Here is a 19583-nt window from a genome sequence, read left to right on the forward strand (position 1 = left end):
CAAAATGCGGAAAAAGTGAAGCGCTGTGAATACTTTCCGGATGCACTGTATGAGGAAACAGTTATCATAATTTCATAAAATATGGTATTTTTCATAAATGTATTGGCATACCTGAACTGACCAAATTGCTGCGTGCAACTGTGTGTCAAGATAGACAAAAGTGTCAGAGTGTCTTTCAAAGCCGAGAAAATGGAGCTTGAAATGAGAAGAACGTTGTGTCGCATTAGCATGGCCCTCAGTATTATCCGGCACATGTTGCTATGCCACGGTAACACGATTTACCAAACTACAGGGATCTCAAGTTCCATGCAGCTGATGAGAACGCTTTCCATTAACATTCTCTTTGTATCTCTAACCCTCTAATTCAAGCTGAACATATTACCATCCTACACATTTGGATTCCTGTCATATGAAATAAACAATCCCCCGTGTTTTTATTTAGGGTGAGTGCCAAGCAAATTGTGGTTTACAGATTATTTTTCTTACACAGTGAGCCTTACTCAGCTTCTTTCGGAAGATGGTATAAATATTTGAAGTGTAGCACAAACACAGTGTAAAAATAGCTCTGTTTTTAAGTGCAGCTGTTTGTGGGCTTTTCTCATTGGGACTTGTGTATCTATTCCTGTAGAGCAGCACAAAGTATGTTAAATGAAAACACTGACAATCTATCTGCAGTTAAAGAAAGCATTTAATTTCCATTCAGTAACTTATATAGCCTATACAATATAGCCTGTATAAAGTCTGGGATTTAGTCATTTCACTTTTGATTGTTCATTAACACCCACTCTAGAGAGCATTTGACTGGACATTAGTTATCGGCAGTTGTTGGCCAGTTTACCCAGAAGAGAATGACATGAAATTTTAAATTAATGTAGGAGTATAATAGCAAACAGATGGCCTCAAAAGAAAACACGTGTTGACTACAACCTATAAAACTCAAAGTTTTATTTACAAATTCATAACGGCTGTTGAAAAGCCTCTGTGATAAATAATAGACTGAAACATGAGAAAGGAGAGATTGAACTCTAAATCTAATTTCATTTTACTCAAACAAAATAATCTCTGAAATAAAGAATTCACACATTGAGCCTTTCTGTCTTAATTACTCTGCATTAAGCAAAAGTCTAATTATACAATATATTACATCTTGAATTATTACTGCATCAATACTGTACTGTATATTAATATACTGTCATGAATCTCTCTGGAGATCCAATTTCTGTAACCAATTTCCATTGTCTCCAACCTTTTCTAGTTGTTTCTGACTTTCATGATGATGGCTTTGATAATGGATTTTGAGGAGCAGGGAGAGCCTGAGAAAAAATAATCTTAGCCTACTAAAAGAATGTGAAGAAGAAACAGAAAAGTGACACAGCCTGCTCCTATAAGCTCTGTGTGGCAACACTGGCAGGTAAAACACAAAAGGGGGTGCATTTCTTATATCATAGAATGATGAATCTTGGCCTTGTTTCCCTCCATGTTTCCCTTCTGTTTGAAGCACTCCAAAAAAAAAATATTTACTGTATCTGTAATTTACCTGTGGCTCAAATTATCAGTGACCATAAACTTGGCCCAATCAGGCTCGAACTTCATCTGTGTGTTTATCAAACCTTTTCCAAAGAGAAATTCTGATTCATCTTCTTCAATTTGGAGGGGAAAAAAAGAAGACAAAAGAAGAGTTTGTTTTCCTTCACTTGAAAGGGGTCTCTTGCCTCAAAGACATTTTTGAACTGTAAAGAAAGTAACTGCATTCCGAATGTCCTATGCATGTTTACCCTAAAGGCTTGATACCTACTAAAACATAAACCATAGAGGTTTAATTATTATTGGCTAGATAAAGCAAACATTCTGTTATTGTACAAATTTGGGTTAGGGTTTTGTAGAATCCATAACTTGAGGCCAAAATTTTGCACTCTGACTTCTTATTTTAGCTTTCAAGGAATATTTACCAAACTCAACATAGACTTATGCCTATTCTAACTCTAATGGTATGCTTTATCTTTTATAAGTGGTTAAACTTATGGTTTGATCAAATATTCCAAAAATCCCACTGACATCCACTGAATATTTTGACTGCAATTCCTACTAGAGCTCAAGCTACTTCCAGCCAGCCAGCCACCCAGCAAGCCAGCCAGGAGGAATTTAAACTTTAGACAGTTTGTCGAGGCCTATGTCAAAGTTTAGCAAGATGAACTTTCCCTTGGCATTTTTAATCATTTCATGCTAATGCCTGCATGAACCTGAACAAACTTGTTCCATGCTCCATGATTTGGCTGAAGTGTCAGCACATACTGCCTGGCAGCTTAGTTCACCTCACTGTCCACCGAGATGCTTCTAAATTTGAAAAGAACATGTTAACCTGGTTTCTGTTTTGATTTGATTTAAGACTCTTCTATGTTTTCCCCATAGTTCATTTGATATTCAGACCAAGGATAGAGGAAAAACATTTCTCAGCTGAGCAGTCCAAACGTAAAAGATTGAAAGCCAATGGAAAAGAGAGAAGAAATATAAAACAGAAAGAGGAATGAATGGATTAGGACAAGAAAAACTTTTCTTCAACTCACTACAGGCCTATAAAAAAGTTAAATAATGTCTTAGTGTTGGTAAGGCCAAGTATGGACCAACTTAGTTTTATTATCTTCTCTGAGAATACAGGTTTGGTTGTAGCTTATTAAAATGGATCCAATCTTTGGGTGGGCCACTTGTTTGTTTAGGGGGGCAACACTGATCATTTCACTGTCGGTCCATGGGACGGAGTGCCCCTTAATCTTTTCACAGTCAGCCAGGGCGGGTGCTTAAGAAGTTTCTGACAAATCAACCTCCCCCCAAAACCCACTGTCTGGGACTACTTAGTTTAAACTACTGTACTGTATTCTGTTTTCAGATTCTGCATGCTGTAGAGTAATATGTGTAATAACAAATAAGTATATTTTCGTGTGTATTTGAGATGCTCTTTTGTGATTTGAGCTAGGTCTGTATTTGGTAAATTAACCAAGAGTACTTGCTTTCATGAAGCTATCATTGATGTTATCTATTGGTTTATTTTAAAAACTGTGAATAACTGTTTACAACTTGCAACTCATGTGCTGTCTCAGTTTCATCTTGTGCTATGGTTAAACTGTGCTAAGCATATATTGTTCAGTGCACAAACCTTACATATTAAAATCCTCAGAGTAATCAATAGTCTAGATTTTAACACTGTACCATTGTAATCAAAGCTAAAGCTAATTTAACTCATTAAACTATTCACCAGAAATAATCAATAATTAATTGTTATTAATTATGGAATAATCAAATAACAATTAAATAACTAAATAGTAATTAAATAGAATTTAACTCATTAAACTATTCTCCAGAAATAATCAATAATTGTTATTAATTATGGAATAATCAAATAAAAATTAAATAACTAAATAGTAATTAAATATAATTTAATTCATTAAACTCTATTCTCAGGGCACCACTCTTTGAAAAGAGAAAAATGATAGCAAGTTACTGATTGAGTCTCATAAAACAAAATCTACCCTGTAGGTTGAGTATCTTAATTGTTAATCAAAATAATCAACAAGGGGAAAAACTAGTTAAATTGTTGGTATACAAATCTAATAATAATCTAGTTACAGTTAGTTTCTAACACCAATAACATAATAATACTCTGAGGGAGTTCTTCACGTGGCAGAGGTTGGCTTCAACACAATATTCAAACAAAAACAAACAGGAGTACTTATTATAATATAACAAGATTTATTATAATCAAGCAGTAGTGAACACAGCCAATACTATCCGAATATAATCCAAAAATAAAATCAAGGATATCCTAAGCTAACAGTGGAGCTATATGCTAGTGTGTGTGTGTGTGTGTGTGTGTGTGTGTGTGTGTCCAGGTGTGGTAACAAAGGAATCAAAATGGAGGATCAGGTTCAAAATGGAGGGTTAAATCCAAAATGGAGCTGATACCACGTGCGGATGGAAATGAGCGGACACACTAAGGAACTGACGGAACAGGCGGGAGAATTTGGTTAGCCAGCCAGTGAACACAGCCAATACTATCCGAATATAATCCAAAAATAATATCAAGGAAATCCTAAACAAACAGTGGAGCTATATGCTAGTGTATGTGTGTGTGTGTGTGTGTGTGTGTGTGTGTGTCCAGGTGTGGTAACAAAGGAATCAAAATGGAGGATCAGGTTCAAAATGGAGGGTTAAGTCCAAAATGGAGCTGATACCACGTGCGGATGGAAATGAGCGGACACACAAAGGAACTGACGAAACAGGTGGGAGAATTTGGTTCACCAGCCTGAGTCGAACACAAACCGAGGCGCCGCTCACTCAGTGAATATCAGTGAGAGAGAGAGAATGAGAGCGAGAGAGAGAGAGGAAAAATGCATGCAGTTTAGTTAAGGGTAACCGCTCGTAACAGCGGGACTGAATTACTAGTTCAAATCACTCAACAAAACAAACGTAACCCCAAAAGAAACTAAAACAAATCTCCCAACTCGAAGCAGCGAGCAGAGTTTAACATACAAATATACTCAAAAAATCAGCATTTAGAATCAAAAATACGATTGATACGGTTTCTAAACTAAATCTGCCCAGATATCAAGCCTTACTTGGGAAATCCTGTGTGATTTCAGTAGGTTTGTCCGTTGGAATTCCTGTTGCATTGAGCGGTCAGGAGAAATGGTCTGGATGGTTCCTTGTCTTATGCTTGTCAGCGAAAATACGCGTCTCTGCTTTATTCTTCGGATCCAGCGATGGAGAAGAATGCAGAAAGTAGTCAACGTTGAATGAAAAAGAGGGAGAAGGGAAACTGGTCGCCTTTCCGTTTTTCAAAATAAATTCACTGTTGCTTTACAGTGAAACTGAACCGGTTGATAAAAGTATACTAAAAGACTTGAACAAAGCTAAGTTAATCTTACTCTACCGTGGACAGATGGCGAGGTTAGAAAAACGTGGTCTCTTTGTTCTCAGTCCAAACGGAGGGAAAACTCCTTCAGTACATGCACAGTACAGATGTCCCTTAACAGCCAGGCAGAGCTTAGCACAGAGAGGCCGAAATTCATCTGTCAGCGGGTTTTGTTGACGAGATGACGTCATCGGTCGTAGGCCGCTCGACCAATGGCGTTTGAGACTGGGTCCATGGGCGGGACTTCGCATCCAGTTGTGAATTTGTGAAGGATCCTGGGAAACTGAGTTCAATGTCTCTCCTTTTGATCATAGAACAAAGGGCCATGCGGTCTCTGCTGCCATTTTAAGTGGGCCAAGGCCCTATACCTCCCCCCTTTGGTCTTAAGCTTGGGGTTCCTGCCACAGTCCTTGAGAGCAACCCAAAAGTTGAACAGTTCAGTTCTTGAGAGCAACCCGAAAGTTGTCCAGTCCATGTGTCCTGGGTTTGCATGAGCTTAGTTCCTGGAAACATTAGCAGTTCATAAAGGCTTTTGATACCTGGGCAGTCATTGTAGGTAACATCTGGGCAGATGAATTCTAACTAGGCTAGCTAACATAATTTCTATCAAAACAGCACTTCACATTGGTAAAACACATCAAACATTGCAACAACCCTTTGTTATCCCTGAGTTTTCAATGATTATGAAAAGGAAAATGGGAAAGATTGTTACAGTTAGTATAACTGTTCCTGGGCAGAGTTAGGAGCAGTTAGTGGTAGAGGGGTAGACAGGAGCTTGAAACGCTGTGGAATGAGTGTCATTGCATCCAGTCTAGTGTGTAGTGTTTGGATGTGTCTGTGCATAGCGTATGCGATACCTGCCGTGATGATCCAACCACTAAGGAGGAGCCCAAGGGCAGTTAAACCGGTGGGGTGTTCTTGATAAGCCGATAATTTTCCTATACGATTGAAAAATGTAGTCGTGAGCCCAGTCGATTTGAGACCGAACTTTACTAATTTGGTCCCTTCAGCTAGAAGCTGTTGTTGAAGGGTGTCGTCAATAGTGAGGTTGTGGCCTCTGAATGTGTCCATCATCTCAATCTCTGAATCGTGTCTCTCTGGACTGAGATGGTGGAGGACAATGTCGGCTATATGTACCGTGGCCCCTTGTGGGACCTTCAAGAACACCGTTTGGTTTGGGATTGTTAACTTAGTGTTTGTGTCATGACGGTCGTATGACATTAGGATCTCGGTGGCAGGGGTACTGACAAGCCATCGACTACCAGCTCTTTCTACCCTAGATTCTGTCCCTTCGTTTTTAACAGACATATTAGCCTGGCATTTTTGCTCTGGGGTGTCAGCCCTCAGACCGCACAGGTGGTTGGTTATATCTCTGATAAAGGGGTTGCTGGGGCAAACCCAATGTATGTCCTTGGTGTTCGTACACATGCTCAGATTGGGAATAAGGTAGAGAGAGGGGTCATCATCGTGGTAGGCAAGCACCGGTGGTGTTATGATATGTAAATGTACATTATTCTTCCAAAACCCAACGTTCAATATGGATTTCAGTCGGTAAATGTTCTGTTTCTCTATAATGGGTAAGTTAAGGATAAATCCTATCTCTAGTTTCTGAGGATTTACATGGATGGGTATTGCACTGCCAAGGCTGTATGACAGATGTATCTGAGAAGTTTGCACAATGGTGGTAGTGGCCGATCTAAGGATTTGTTCAACCATGTTTAGGGGAACTAGGTAGGATGGGATCTTTCCCCCACTCAGGCTGTTAACTGACGTGCTAATTTCCCTTACAAGGTCATGCATTAGATCTCTAACCATTTGCACATATGTTATGTCTGATCTCACAACTTCTGACAAGGCATCCAGAGCATGCAAAGTGTTATTTAGAATTGCTGAGTGCATGTTTACAGTGAGTATGGTACCCTGTAGGGTTTTACCCAGATCTTGTAACTGTTCTTGTTGTTACAGGAGTTTCTCTTGGATTTCTGGCATTTCATCATTAAGTTCACCCATTTGTCTTTGGAGTGTACCAAGACTGACGGAGTTGGCAGCTGAAAGGCTGATAGAGAACAGGGAACCAATGGCCGATGCTGCTACTAGCAGGCCACCGAGGAACCGCTTTGGTCGTTTATTCCCACTGAGTTCTTCCTCTGTGACTAGGAATTTCTGCAGTTGTTCTAGGATATGGACAGTTGGGTTCCGCATAACCCTGCCCTCCGTCATCTATGGAGGTAACTGGATGTGTTTGCGATACACATCCCAAGGATCTAAACGAACGTATATTCTTTGGGTGTAGAGGCGGCAATGGGTGATTAAGAGCCCAGGGGTCTCCTGTAGGACAATACCGGTTGGCGGGCCGGTTTCTACCACCTCATTGGCTTGTGCGAGCTGTAGGTTGAGGAAGATGCCACGGATCCAAAGGAATTTCATCCTGAAACATACAAGAGTCTCGTTACCTTGTGTTTGCGGGAGTAGTCTTAAGGGTTAGTGCATGCTAATGTATGAGTAAAGCATACTACACCCAACTACAAGAGACACTATTGTTGTGGGTCCGCTCCCCTTTGGAGTGGAGACTGTTCAAAGGGTTTGATCTGATTTGAATGGACCCATTTGTACGTTGGTGTTTGGTTTGGCTTCGAGATACAGATTCGGTAAGCTACCGGAGAGAGCTTCCCTATAATCTCAAAGGGGCCTGACCAGCTTGGTAGGAACTTTTTGGCGATTCCCACCGGTTTAGCGAACTTGAAGTAGAAGACTTTATCACCTACTTTATATTCACGGTCAGATGTTTTCCTATCGTAATAGGCCTTTTGTCCTTTGACACTGGTTTCCAGGTTTGTTTGGGCCCAAGCAAACGTAGTTTGGAGGTGTTTGCGTAACTCGGTCACGTACTGATGTGCGATATATGCAGTTGCAACACTGATGTCTTCTGGACGGTACAGCAGATGCAGTGGGAGAGTCATTTCCCTCCCAGTCATCATTTCAAAGGGTGTGACCCCCGTGGTGTGGTGTGGAGTAGACCTGATGGCCATCAGTACCAAAGGGAGTTTCATGTCCCAATCTTTGCCTTTGCTGTTGACATACTTCTTGAGCATGCTGACAATGGTACGGTTGGTTCGCTCAACCTGACCTGATGACTGGGGGTGGTATGCAATGTGGAATTTGGCTTCCACACCCTATATTTCCCACATTGTTTTCATCACAGCCGCTGTGAAATGAGTGCCTCTGTCTGAGTCGATTGAGAGAGGCAGCCCCCAACGGCTGAACACATGGTTCATCAGCATGAGTGCTTTGGTTTCAGCCATGTCATTGGGTGCTGGCAAACACCCCACCCATTTTGTAAATGCACAGGTGACAGTGAGGAGGTATTTGTTTCCTCATGCCGACTTGGGTACTGGTCCGATCCAATCCATCTGCAGATTGGACCAAGGAAATGTGATTCCCTTGACCTGCAGTGGTGCTCGATTCAGTGGCCGGGAAGGACGGAACTGACAACAGATCAAACATCCCTTTACATAGGCATTAGTGTCTTTGAGCATAAATGGCCAGTACGCAACCTGTTGGAGGGTGTAGTAGGTAGCTTTGTAGCTCCTGTGACCTCCAATGGGAGCGTCGTGGGCATATATTAGCATCATTCCACTATGGTTGGTCGGAATGACCCACCGGGGTGGACCTGGACCATCGGGAACATAGACCAACAGGCCTTTCTCAAGTTTCAGGTGTTGTTGTACCTGACAAAGAGCTTTTAGTTCTTTTGAGTCCTGTAAAGAGGATGGTAGGACCTGTTGTGTTTGAGGTTCACTCAACCGCTGCCGGATTGCCTGGATCACCAGGTCCCATTCCTGCATGGCACTCAAGTCTGTGTCGCCCGGTTGTCGACCCAGGTTCACAGTCTGCAAGCAGTTTTGGGGATTTTCCCGGTTCTCTCTTGCCTGTCTACGGGTGAGAGCATTCACTGAGCAAGACAGTGGTTTAGGGAGCCACTCCTCCTTGAATTCCCATAGTGGGCCCTCTACTGCACCTCGCTTAGCTAAACGATCAGCTTCGTCGTTGCTCTCTTTGTCGGGGCCAAGAGATTGTGAATGACCTTTGACCTTCTTCCAATACACAGTCATCCCTCGGTCAGTCACGAGTTGGTCACACGCCAAGAAGAGTTCAGAGTGTTTGATCTCTTTACCTCTGGCATTCTTCATGCCATTTTCTTTCCACGTGGGGAAGTGTGAGACTAAACTGTGACGGGCGTAGTTAGAGTCGGAGCAGACTACCAACTGCACAATAGCCGACCTAGTGGCTTGTTGCAACACAATGAGTGCTGCGGCAATTTCCGTGTACTGGCTAGTCTTTGCACCAAGTTGGTAACTGTCTGGTGCATGAACGACGTAATTGACCCAGACTATGCCCACTCCAGCTCAGGTCTGGCTCTTGGTGAAAAGAGCAGCCATCCACGTAAACCTTCGGGAGGTCTTGACAGACGGTCTCATCATAGTAATGATGATTTGAGGGAAGAGAAGGAGTGGTAACGAGGAAGGGCGGGGAACCTGTCTGTTCTTCGCAGTCACAATGATGGCACTCGGCCAGGCCCTGACCCAAAGCCATCTTGTGGTTCTGAGCATACCTGACTTCGATGTCGTAGCCTTGTAGTGCCATCATCCATGATGCGATGCGACTGTTGGACACTCGTCCTTCTCTTAGCCGCTGGCTATTGAGGAAGGAGACAGGCTGGTGGCAAGTTTCGATGATTACCTTCTGACCCCCGATGTAGCTGCAAAAGTGTTCCACAGCCCAGACTGTGGCTAGGAGGGCTCTCTCACAGTCAGAGAACTTCAGCTCTACACTGCTCAGAGGTCGGCTTGCGTAGGCAACGACTCTGTTCTCTTTGTCATACCTCTGTGCCAGGGCGGTGCTGAGGCAGTGGGAGGAGAAGCTCACCTCTAAATGAAACTCCTTATCCTTGTCTGGGTAGGCAAGACAAGGAGCTGAACAGAGCTTTGCTTTCAGTTCTCTTAAGACCTTGTCTTTCCGGAGGAGCTCAGTAAGGGGCCTGGCTATCTCCGCATAGTCCTCGATGAACTGTCTGGAGTAGTTGCAGATGCCCAAGAAGCTCCTGAGTCCCGACACGTCGGTTGGGGCTTTGATGTTTTGGATGGCTTGAACTCTCCCTGCTTGGGGTTCAATGCCATTGGCACCCACCAATAAGCCCACGTACTCAACCTTGGTGCGGCACCACTGACCCTTGGAGAGGGCCAGCTTGGCTCCTGAGCTGGAAAGCTGGCTGAGCACGTATCGTATTTCAGTCAGATGTTCTTCAAATGTCTGACTTCGCATGAGGATGTCATCCACATAGATCAGGTTGCTGCGGGCAGCAGCATCATTCATGGCTTTGTGCAAGAAGATATTAAACTCAGCTGGAGAGTTTGAATATCCGAATGGGCATCAGTTCCAAGTGAACTGTCGATTGCCAAAAGAGAAAGCCAGCTTGTACTGATCTACTGGGTCGACTGTCATTGTCCAAAACCCATTGGACACATCGACAGTCAAACAGAAACAGGCTCTTTTCACTTTCGCAAGCTCCTGATCCAGGTGGATCATGGACTATCGTGAAAGAGGGACCTGTTTGTTCAGTTGTCGATAGTCAATTGTCAAGCGCCACTTTCCATTTGGCTTCAACACCAGCCACAATGGGGAGTTGTATGTGGAGTTACACTCCCGAATAAGGCGTTTCCTTAGCAACGTATCAAGTATCTCTTGGATTGACTCGTAGGCAGCTAAAGGAATTCTGTACTGGCGTACGAATGTGGGTGGTGCATTTGGGTCAGTTGGGATACGAACTGTATGGAGTTCAGTGATTCCACAGTCGTTGGAATCCCTTGAAAAGATCTGTTGGAAGACATAAAACAACTTCCGCAGTTCTTGTCTTTGACCCTCTGTCGTTAAGGCGTCTGCCTTAGTGAGTTGTTGTGCTATTTCATCCTCGAATCCCGGATAAGGTTCCTCTGGTGGGGAACCGGTTTCGTCACCAGTTGAAATCATGTCACCCGAGTGAGCAGTGAGGGCATACACAATCATGTCCGTTTCCGTGCCCAAGGCAGTACTGCAGACTTCTTTATTGTGTAGCCCCTCATGACAAGCAACTGTAATCATTTTGTTCGGGAAGGTGAGAAGGAGGGGTTCGAGGTTCTCCCCCCTCGTCAAGGATGGAGGCAGCTCTCCAATCACTGGCACTGTCAGCTCGAAGTCATGAAACGAGCTGTCGATCAGCAACCCTAATAGTCTACGTGCCATCACAACAATTGGTATGTTCGTTAGGTTCTGGACAAGCAAGTAAGCTGAGCAGTTGTTGAGCTCAAGCAGAGGTGTACCACAGACGGTCAGGCTGAGTTCCCAGAAGTATGGCAAGGGTTGGAAAAATGCCTGTGAACCAGGTATCATCTGTCCCTTGAGGATCATGAAGCAGACAGGGGCACCTGCAGTTCTAGCTGGGATAGTCAGGTCAAACTCGCTCGCTGCCTGACACGCCTGAGGGATGGTCTGATCTGACTCTGCAGAAAGAAGGTGGTGACTTTTGCGCACAAAAGACAGAGAGGAGCTGTTCTGACACAACTTGTACAAAGCTTGACTAACAGCAGACTTCTCAGACCAGAGTGCGACAAACACATCAGGTACCAAGATACCGTTAGCATGCACGCCTCCAGCTATGCAGGGGCTGTACAAAGCTGGGTTTGAGTTTTCTAGTGAGCAAAGGAATGATTTGTGGGTGCTCATGGGTCCGCCAAGCTGCGGTGTCGGTGGAGTCACAGATAACTCAAGAGGCTCAGAGCCAAGATGAGTCTGGATGTCTGGATAATGACAAAGCGCTGACTCAAGAACAGTGTCACAAGTGGTCTTTCCCGACTCTTGGATACAAGTGACCCGGTCGTCTGAAGTGTGATGGCTGTGGGATAGACGGACCGGATTCGGGGTTGCGACCTGGGCCCACATATGCCCGCGAAGGCAGTCGATCAGCGGGGCCAGTCGGTCCAGCAGGTCATGGCTGATAAGAAGTTGTTCTGTGTTGAAAGCACAGATGTAAATGGGATGATTTAGGGTTGTCTCCTGGAAAGTGATATCAAGCCAAGCGCGTTTTGTGATGGGGGCTCTGTTTTGTGTGTAGCTGACAAGGCTCACATCACAGGACTCTGTCTGCAGTGGTTTGCCATGAGAGAGCATTGCCCTGGCGACTTCTGCGAAAGTGTCCTCGCACATTAGGCTGATTTCAGACCCAGTGTCCAGTAACGCATGGATGTCTATACACCTTCCTACCGACACTGAGGTGTATATGCGTCTGGCATTACCTTTGTGGACAAGGTCTCCCAAAAATTTAAAAAGCGGAGCATGGGTATTGGGCATGACTGCCACTGGGTGCGTCTGGGTCTTCCCTGTGTTCTTCTCCCAGCCTACAAAGTAGACTTTGGGGAAAGAACAGGGAAGTGTATGGGCTAGTCACACTGATGGACTGTCACCATTGGGTTTTTTGTGGCCATCGTCTGACCCTTCGATGTGCTTTGTCACGTCTGCTAGGCTTTTCTGGATGAGGCTGAGCTGACGCTTCAGATCACTCTTTCCAGGAGGCTCCGAATGATTCCCTTTGTTTCCATTCCACTGTCTGGGGCTTTTTACAAACCCGACATTCTTTTTCTTTGGAGAGGGATTCTGTTTTTTCTGACCCTGGGAGGGACCCTTGTGGTCATTCCCTTGGTTTCTCCAACCCCCCTGTGGGTAGTTGGGCAAACATTTTGGGGCTGCCGCATCGCAGCTTACTCTAGGCTGAGGTATTTCATAGCCCTCAAGCCCTAAGTCTGTCCTCTAGACTGGATGTCTAGGACTCTGACATCGTCTTCTGGTTTATCAGTCGGAGACGCACGACTGTTTCCCAAATCATTTGGGCCATCTTCCTAATTCCCTGCATGGTCGGTCTACCCTGTTTACACATCAGTGTAACGTGGGTTTGCACGCAGGGGTGGAGGTTATGGAGGAAGAGAGACCTGAATCCTCGCTCTTCTTCCAGACCTGGCTCATTACTTCCTTGGAAGTATGCATTTCTTAAACGCCTATAGTACTCCCTAGGAGGCTCCAACCGGTTCTGTTGGATGCGGATGGCACTGAGGGTGGCTGATGTTTCATCAGTATATGGCGAGTACTCCTCGCACAGAACCCTGCAAAGCCTCGGATAGCTGTCACGAATGCGCGGTGGTTGAGTCTCAACGAAAGCATGGACACTTCTGGAAGTTGTTTTCCAGATGAGTTTCAACTTCTCATGCGCCGAGGCATGAGGCAAGTCAGCAAGACAATGTTCGATTTCCCTAAGGTAATCGTTGACATTTGAATCTCGGCTTGCTGGGTCGAAACGTTCTATGTCCTTCGCAAAGGAGTCAAGCTGGCGCATGCGTAGACCTGTGTCTTGGTCCCGCTTGTATCCATCTGACTCGTCAGAGGATGAGTACCAGTGCCTGCCCCCATTGCCATGGCGTTGGGTGAGACCACTTCCTCCTTGTGGGGAGGAAGGCGTCCTGCTGGGGCGGGGCCTAAAAGACACCTGAGGGGAAGATTGCCGAAATGTGGCCTTGCCCCCGAAACATGGTGGACTCACGTCCCAAACAGGGATGCGCTCTAACTCCGGGAGTTGGAGCAATGGTTTTGAAATACTACCTGAACCAGGGGTAGGGTATTTCGCCGTAGCGCCATCCTCTGATTCCTCTGCCCCACTCTGGTCAAAGATGGGGTAGCGGAGTGCTTCTTGAGCTTTAGCCCGTATGTCTTGACTCTCTTGCCGGACTCGGTCGTCAGCGACCTCTCGGCTTTCCTTTTCAGCCGACTGGAGTCTTTCTACACACTCCTCCAGCATAGTATTTTTAGTCTGGAGGTCTCGATGTAAAGCGCGATTGCTTGCATCAAGCCGACTACACTGGGCTGTAAGTGTCTTTACCTCGCCCTTGAGTGTTGATATTTGCAACTGGGCCTTGTGGTGGTAAAGTAGAAACAGCCTACCAACTACCTCCTGGATAGTGGTTACCTTACCTTGAGGATCGTGTGCATTATCTACCACGGCGGCCATTTCAGCATCACACTGAGATGGTGTGTAGCTGTTAAGCTCCTCCCTTTCTTCTCTAGAGACAAGGAGGAGGTCAGCGACCCAGTTGGACAGTGAGGTTTCCTCACCTGACCTGGGAGCTTCAGCTCCGGACGCTGATGGGGATTGGCTACTCATATCTCCCTGGTTTGACAGGTGAGAGGGTGATGTCCAGTGAACCCCTATAGGAACTCTTTATGAGTTCACGATTCTGAAACTTAGCTGAGTTTTGAGGGTGGCGACTTACGACACCTGTTGCTCTGTGGAAAACACTGACACACCAGTCATTATTCTGAGGAAAGAATGCACAGGGGGAACCACTTACCTGTCACACACTTCTTTGTATTATTAACTGTTCCTTGAGCTGCTAATTTAGGTGAAATAATCACAGTATGACTATCAGCACATCAGACTACTTTGTTAGTATCTAGTGAATGAATCTCTCAAACACAAACAGAAGGAGTTATGAATTAGTACCAAACTAGCAACCACTAACACAACACTTGCAATGATTCACAACCACAACCGGCCTTGTGTCTTAGCAGTTTGAACTTCCTGTAGAAAAAGGAAGCCAAGAGGGGAAACCTTTGGCTGCTCTAAAATATTTAGTTATTTGCAAGAATATTGGAGGAAGCCAACAATTATCACTCCTCACACGGGGCACCAATTATTATGTAGGTGCTACTGGTTGTTTAAATCAGTTTTACTATCAGAAATAATCAATAATTAATTGTTATTTGATTATTCCATAATTAATAACAATTAATTATTGATTATTTCTGATTAAATTCTATTTAATAACTAAATAGTAATTAAATAGAATTTAACTCATTAAACTATTCTCCAGAAGTAATCAATAATTAATTGTTATTAATTATGGAATAATCAAATAACAATTAAATAACTAAATAGTAATTAAATAGAATTTAATTCATTAAACTCTATTCTCGGGGCACCACTCTTTGAAAAGAGAAAAATGATAGCAAGTTACTGATTGAGTCTCATAAAACAAAATCTACCCTGTAGGTTGAGTATCTTAATTGTTAATCAAAATAATCAACAAGGGGAAAAACTAGTTAAATTATTGGTATACAAATCTAATAGTAATCTAGTTACAGTTAGTTTCTAACACCAATAACATAATAGTACTCTGAGGTAACTTAGGAGTTCCTCACGTGGCAGAGGTTGGCTTCAACACAATATTCAAACAAAAACAAACAGGAGTACTTATTATAATATAACAAGATTTATTATAATCAAGCAGTAGTGAACACAGCCAATACTATCCGAATATAATCCAAAAATAAAATCAAGGATATCCTAAGCTAACAGTGGAGCTATATGCTAGTGTGTGTGTGTGTGTGTGTGTGTGTGTGTGTGTGTCCAGGTGTGGTAACAAAGGAATCAAAATGGAGGATCAGGTTCAAAATGGAGGGTTAAGTCCAAAATGGAGCTGATACCACGTGCGGATGGAAATGAGCGGACACACAAAGGAACTGACGAAACAGGTGGGAGAATTTGGTTCACCAGCCTGAGTCGAACACAAACTGAGGCACCGCTCACTCAATGAATATCAGTGAGAGAGAGAGAATGAGAGCGAGAGAGAGAGAGGAAAAATGCATGCAGTTTAGTTAAGGGTAACCACTCGTAACAGCGGGACTGAATTACTAGTTCAAATCACTCAACAAAACAAACGTAACCCCAAAAGAAACTAAAACAAATCTCCCAACTCGAAGCAGCGAGCAGAGTTTAACATACAAATATACTCAAAAAATCAGCATTTAGAATCAAAAATACGATTGATACGGTTTCTAAACTAAATCTGCCCAGATATCAAGCCTTACTTGGGAAATCCTGTGTGATTTCAGTAGGTTTGTCCGCTGGAATTCCTGTTGCATTGAGCGGTCAGGAGAAATGGTCTGGATGGTTCCTTGTCTTATGCTTGTCAGCGAAAATACACGTCTCTGCTTTATTCTTCGGATCCAGCGATGGGGAACAATGCAGAAAGTAGTCAACGTTGAATGAAAAAGAGGGAGAAGGGAAACTGGTCGCCTTTCCGTTTTTCAAAATAAATTCACTGTTGCTTTACAGTGAAACTGAACCGGTTGATAAAAGTATACTAAAAGACTTGAACAAAGCTAAGTTAATCTTACTCTACCGTGGACAGATGGCGAGGTTAGAAAAACGTGGTCTCTTTGTTCTCAGTCCAAACGGAGGGAAAACTCCTTCAGTACATGCACAGTACAGATGTCCCTTAACAGCCAGGCAGAGCTTAGCACAGAGAGGCCGAAATTCATCTGTCAGCGGGTTTTGTTGACGAGATGACGTCATCGGTCGTAGGCCGCTCGACCAATGGCGTTTGAGACTGGGTCCATGGGCGGGACTTCGCATCCAGTTGTGAATTTGTGAAGGATCCTGGGAAACTGAGTTCAATGTCTCTCCTTTTGATCATAGAACAAAGGGCCATGCGGTCTCTGCTGCCATTTTAAGTGGGCCAAGGCCCTACATAAATATCACCTCTTTGCCTCTCAGGTTATCTAGTCTGTTATCGGTTAGTTGCACAAAAATCAAACCAAATTACTCTTGGTGTAGTTTTTTCTGTGAATCCTTCAAATGTCATTGTTAACCCTTAGGCAAATTGGGATTTCAGCAACCACAACTGAAAAACATCCAGTATAGATGCCTATAACTAAATGTGTAGGTGACCTTGTCTTTGCTCTGTAACTCTAATTAAATTAATTACTCCCAGTGGAGTGAGTGCCCTAAATAGCTTGATTGCAGAAGTGGGAACACACATCATGAGGTTAATTAGATATCGCTCAGAAAAGCTTAGAAAGCACAAAGGGAGAATTCACATATGTGGAATGTCAAGTCCACAACTAGGAGATTATTTCCTCGTGGTCATCAACAATTAGCACACTTCCCCTGTTTCCAGCATTGCTTTCAAAATGTGAAATGCATTAATGTTCTTGGCTTCTAACATGAGGATGTTTGAATGTTTGTATACAAAGCGGATGGCTGTTATATTGGTTAGATTAATAAAATATGCATTCCTGTTGACTGTATTGCATCATTTACAACTAAAAACAACTTGCTTTAAAAAGCACTTTGGGTGCCACTCTGTGGACATTTTAACTGTAAACTGGTGCTTTGCCCATACATTCAATAACACTTCAAGGTTCGGCCACTGGGGGCAGTGGTTAGAATTTAAGTATTTGGCTGAATTCACAGTGTGATCAGTCTGTAGGTATTGTATAAAGTCACTGGGTGAATCGAGAGTCTCACGGGGGGTTGGTGGGGCTCTGGGTCTGCAAAGATTGGAAAACCCGGCCCTGTTTATTTGATTCTGGGTTTTCAAGTTTAGAGACATGTTTGCTTGACCACCACATTACATCCCCCCACTAAAACAGAACAAGGTCTTACTTTGTACTTCCTCCTCCTCAGTATTGTCAAAGCTCCAAGCTTATTTTATGGAGATATTACCATACCTTTGATCACACCACAAACCCCTTCCCTAGCTCTTGAATGTTGCTTGTTTTCCCCCCAATAGCCTGGCTCTAGTCAGCAGTTAACAGTGTTCATTTAACAAATACTTTAGATGGAATTAGAAATAAGAGAGGCTTTGATATGGTAATGCAGGGTACACCAGGCCCTCACGAGACAGGAATGCTCTTGTTGAATGAATGAGGATTGTAACGCTGACAGTGGGGCGGAACTCCGTGCAGAAGTAAGCGATGCTCCGTCACAGCAAACAGCTAACTGTATCCCTGTAGGCCATGAAAGAGTTACTCTATCTCTTCCTCATCCCTGCCCTCCTCCGCCGCTGGAGGTGTCTAGATTGTCTTGTCATATTTCTTTCCTTTCTTCCTGTTCTCATCTAGCAGCACTCTGTGTACGTAGAGTAATTATTTACTATTAATTAATTTCAAAGGAAATTGCATCTGCCATTGCCTTGATATTATCATTGTCAGTGAGGCAGTTGTAGCAGGCCAGAGTGGTGATGGCGTAGATATGGATCTTTCCTGCGGTAGTGCTCAAGAACTCAAATGATAGAGGATCATTACTCACAGTGCTGTTGGGGAGCCTGGATCACATCCATTGAGATAAGGGTTCCAAATACCTGTGCTATGTGACTGGGTGGGGTTTGAGATAGGTTGGGAGTCAACACTGCACCGCAATACACAGCATTTATTTAATCACTATTTTCTCTTGTTTTCCAGTAAATATATGTAAACATCCTGTAAAAAAGTTACATTTACTTGAGAAGCAAAATTGCATGTGCTTTCCTGACCTTTTTAAAGAATGTTTAGATATTTTTACTGGAAAAAAAATGTAAAATTAAGATTTAGAAAATTAAGATTTTTAACTAATTATTTTTGCAGTGCATTTTTTTTTTTTTTTCAGTCAGGGAAGCACCCTTTGCATTATTAAATTGCACAACAAACTGCATTAAACGATTTCCCTTGCCATTCACCGAGTTTTAATTAATGTATGTTCATTAATTAGGCCAATTTGACACCCAATTATGCTTTTTTTAATGCACTGAGCTAAATCTGAGTCTAAACACATTTCACTGTCATTGCGAACAATAGCCCTGCTGATCTTTGCGCAATTATAAGGACAATGCTAATTAATCTCTCACAGTCAGTCGATCTTATAATGACTAAAAGACCTAGAGAATATATTCTGTTGACAAGCCATTTATTATAATAGTTCATACTTAATGCAAAACTCAATTATTAAGCATTTAGGAAAATAGTATCTGTCTCATTAATAGAGGGTAAATTCCTCATAACAGGTAAGAAGAGTTTCATATCTGGATAAGGAATAATAAGCTGCATTATTAAATTAACTTTGTATGGTTTACATGTCAAAGGTTTGGCCAATCTCAACAGGGAAATAAAGTTGGTTTATGGGAAGCTGTATTCTTAAATCACATAACATATAAGAAAACTTTACTGTTACTCTATAGTGGCTGCGTGGGAGTGCATATAATGGAGTGACAGATTATAAATCTCTTTCAGTGTGGGAGACCCAGATATAATAATAAAGACAGAGTAAATCTTGCAGAAGGTTTCAGCTTGTCTATAATTAAGTAGAGCTCTGTGCTCTCTGACTTCCTGCTGTATCGCAGAGCAACACAATCACTTATGAAAAATGTTTTAATTTTGACTGTAGCTATTGAATAATTTGGCATTAATCTGACAACGTTACATCAACACGTTCAAAAAGCTTTGCATATTTACTAGTCATAAAATCTATGGAGTATGGATAGGGATGCCACAAATTTACACACACTGCTTCATAAACATAAACTTGATAGGTTAGGAGAGTGTGTTAAAGGGATAGTTCACCCCAAAATGCAAATTCTTTAATTTACTTCTACTGTCTTTCCAAACCCAAATGACTTTCTTCTGTGGAACAGAAGAGGATAAATTTGGAAGATTTTTGACACTGGCCTTTTTTTCCTCCATACAATGAAAGTGAATGGTGACTGAGGCTAAAATTCTAAAAAACATATGTTTTTGTGTAAGCAAGAAAGTGTTGCTGGTTTGGAACAACATGAGGATGAGT

General features: G+C 42.9%; 1 long non-coding RNA gene across 1 annotated transcript in view; it reads left to right on the plus strand.

Annotated features, from left to right (window-relative positions):
• The first annotated feature begins 3832 nt into the window (after positions 1 to 3832).
• LOC127421487 (uncharacterized) overlaps positions 3833 to 19583 on the plus strand; it is a 48498-nt gene continuing 32747 nt past the window's right edge. The window contains exons 1-2 of the long non-coding RNA XR_007894001.1: positions 3833 to 4018; positions 15397 to 15517. This is a non-coding gene — a long non-coding RNA (uncharacterized LOC127421487). The remainder of the gene's footprint in view (positions 4019 to 15396; positions 15518 to 19583) is intronic.

Source organism: Myxocyprinus asiaticus, chromosome 30 (genome assembly GCF_019703515.2).
Source record: "Myxocyprinus asiaticus isolate MX2 ecotype Aquarium Trade chromosome 30, UBuf_Myxa_2, whole genome shotgun sequence".
In the NCBI taxonomy this organism is placed as follows: Eukaryota; Metazoa; Chordata; class Actinopteri; order Cypriniformes; family Catostomidae; genus Myxocyprinus; species Myxocyprinus asiaticus.